At 32.1% G+C, this 3,514-nt stretch overlaps 1 long non-coding RNA gene across 1 annotated transcript; it reads left to right on the top strand.

Moving 5' to 3' along the window:
• The first annotated feature begins 364 nt into the window (after positions 1 to 364).
• On the top strand, positions 365 to 3,272 carry LOC134255061 (uncharacterized). The gene is made up of 3 exons (XR_009989455.1): positions 365 to 495; positions 667 to 784; positions 3,212 to 3,272. It is a non-coding gene; the product is annotated as an uncharacterized LOC134255061 (long non-coding RNA).
• Positions 3,273 to 3,514: the final 242 nt, after the last annotated feature.

Raw genomic sequence — 3,514 nt, 5'->3', positions numbered from 1 at the left:
ATACTGTAATATCATTGTTATCGATACTGCTGTATACAAATGTTTTTTTGGGAATAAATAAATCTTGGAAAGGTTATGATTAACTTAAACAATGGCATTTGAAATTTCATAGAAATAACTCTGATAATTAAACATTTGAACTAAGCAGAACACATATTTAATTTAGATGGATCTTTTTAGGAAACAACATAGTCATACGAAAATTTAAAGTGCATTTAGATTAAAGGAGTATGTCGTCTTAATATAGAGCTTGAGTGTGAGAACCTACTGAGTGTATGACAAATAAGCAGAAAATAACATCTGGGTCGATCCCGTATTATGATTCATGTGTTCAATGTTAATTTTCCTTCCAGCATAAAGTTGTTAACGGTATAACAACTTTCTATTTGGAAAAATGTCACCATTTCACTAATTGTGAAAAGAAAGATATCACAAAAATGGGAAGAATCATCTTGCGAACGTTGATGACCAGGATGTTAATCTACATCTTCTTTGGTAATAATTAAATTGTGAAAAATATCTCAAAACTCATATAAACAACAATGTGCATGTTGAAGTGTTAGTGGAAATTGTTATTTACTATAGAATTTTACATTCAGTCTGACGTGATGCAAATATAAACCTACTCTTCAGTCATGGAGTTCATTTTTGTTATGCATTTTTCAGTGCAAATATTGAACAACAACGCTTTATGCAAAGTCACAACAAATGTGACGAGTGAAAGGTGTGTCCATCCTTGGAAATCAGATTCATGGGCAACAAACAATTCAACTCAACAGTTAACGTATGTCACTTTTATATGTGTTTTTGTCTTGAAGTATATGAATATACATGTAATGTAAAAGTGGTATAGTTTACACGTTAGAGAAATTTACACTGCTTACGCAGAACATGTAAGCTTTACCGCGTAAAATACCCCCGCGCGTATGGTCACAAAATTTCAAAGTTCTTGAATCATGATATGCAATTGTTTTTACTTATATTGTTAGGCCGTTCAAACCAGTCGTCTATTAATCATGGTTTTGAATGCACGTGAGTAGATAAATATACAGTATCTTAAACAGTGATGAAAATGTAACTTTTTTTAAAATATGCAATGAAAAATGCATCTTCGTATTAAATATTTCAAAGCAATGTCACACAATTACAGATTCAAAATATTTTCTTTTTTTATTTCCTTTGAATTTACGTGTACGTCCCTCTTTATTTCAAATAATCAGTCCAAAATGTTAAATAAACGCACAACCACTACAAACATACCTTATTATAATTGAAATAATTGTCAACACTCGTCACGCAGACACAGATCTTTGAAGTCTGAACTTGCGCAAATAATTGCAATGCAATGTGCACCAGTTGTTCACAGTGTTCAAACTTGTTCATAATTAGCAATTCAAGGATAAATTCCTTTCTATCATGGTTTTGAATGCCTAGATAAATATACAGTATCGGATGAAAATGTAACTTTTTTTAAACTCGTCATGGTTTTTTCTAACAATTGAATTTAATTGTCAACTATTGACCTTTAATTGCAATGCAATGTGACCAGTTGTTCACAGTGTTCAAACTTGCTAATTAGCAATTCAAGGATAAATTCCTTTCTATTTTTTTTGTAATTATTTGTAATTTATTTTGTAATTTATTCATGTGGTAAACTACTTGACCTTTTCAAAAGGAAACAACTCGATGTTAGTAACTGAATTTATAAACACTTTTACAGTATATCAATCTGATTAAAATACAGATCTCTCCCTCCTCCCTCGGGTCATGGTTTTAACAATTATGAATTTCAACTATACCTGGATGCTTTCACATTAATATGACCAATCACGATTTTGCAGTACTTCAGAAGTTTTTTCCCTATATATTGCTATGTAAAACTTGTGGCCCCGTCCTACCGAATTAATGATTTAAAAAAAAACAAAACAAATTAGAATCTACAGTACCCTATAGGATGCTTGAACATAATCATGATTAATAATGATCTGGCTGTTTTTATGCGCCCGGATCGAAAGATCCGAGGCGTATATTGTTTTTGTCCTGTCTGTCTGTCTGTCTGTTTGTCCGCAAACTTAAACCTTCGTTATAACTTTTGAACCATAAAAGATAGAGACATCATATTTGGTATGCATACTCCACTAATTAAGCTCTTCCAAATGACACCAAGGTCAATGACCTTGTACCTTGATTGTGACCTATATGCTTAAAATAGTTTTTTTCTGCAAACTTTAACCTTCGCTATAACTTTTGAACCATGAAAGATAGAGACTTCATATTTGATATGCATACTTCACTTATTAAGTTCTTTCAAATGACACCAAGGTCAATGACCTTGTGACCTTGACTATGTCCTATATGCTAAAAATAGCTTTTTTGAACATTCACTATAACTTTTGAACAATGAAATATGGAGACTTCATGTTTTGTATGCATACTCCACTAATTAAGTTCTTTCAAATTACACCAAAATCAATGACCTTGTGACCTTGACTGTGACCTTTATGCTAAAAATATGTTTGTTTCCGCCGGGCGCATAGTGTTTCACAAACACATCTTGTTGAGAGAGGATTTTCAAAGATTTTTCCTACATATAACGGTGTAAGACTTTCATCCTCCATTTTGACCCCGCCCTCCCCTCTGAGATCATGATTTCAATAAACTTTAATCAATATCACCAGAGAATATTTACTAGTAAGTTTCATTTTTCTTGTCCCAGAGGTTCTTGAGAAGAATTTTTAAAGACACGATTAATTTTTCACTAAAATTTATATATCTGCCCTTGGAATGGAAGGTGGCGCTTCAGTTATACAACTATCGATCCCCTTCACCAAATGATACTTTGTGTCACTTTGGTTAAAATTAATCCAGTGTTTCGTGAGAAGAAGTTGAAAATGTACAACGTTTACAGGTAGACAGACGCACAGACGAAGACCGGACAAAATGTGAACTTTAACTGAGCATTCGGCTATCATGCTATTTCTTAACATTAAGTCAAAATCTGTATCGATCAATCAATCAGTGTAAAATTAACTACTTTTTAACAAGGCATGATCAAATCGATATTTTTTAAACGTATTTAGCTTACATGCACCATACAAGGGACGGAGATATTTATTTTTTGTTGAGGACCATTTTATGATTTCGGCGCTTGTTCTCTTCTTCCAACTTTAAGTCAAGCATGAGTCTTGTAAGGTGTAGTTTCTTGTTGCAGACATCATCTTCTGAAGTTAGAAAACTTAATACGGGGTGTTTTATCCTCGAAAACAAATACATAAGAATGTATATGTATACTTTCGCTTCCTTTGTTTTCTCATGATTGTTACATGTTAACTGATTTTTTTCCAGAGATCGTCATTATTTCTGCCAGCGATTTTTTTGTTTTAATGGACTTTTCAACTTGATTTCTGTTTGAAATCTCAATGTTTCAATGTCTTCTCTACCTCTTATTTATTACAAATAAAAAATAAGATCACATCTTTATATAAAGTACATTTATATATTTCTATGAACAAAG

This window comes from Saccostrea cucullata, unplaced genomic scaffold (genome assembly GCF_032062105.1).
Source record: "Saccostrea cucullata isolate Sc308-1 unplaced genomic scaffold, CSIRO_AGI_Scuc_v1 ctg15667, whole genome shotgun sequence".
NCBI lineage: Eukaryota > Metazoa > Mollusca > Bivalvia > Ostreida > Ostreidae > Saccostrea > Saccostrea cuccullata.
Note: the sequence above shows the minus strand (reverse complement) of the source record. Positions and strands in the feature narration are given on the sequence as shown.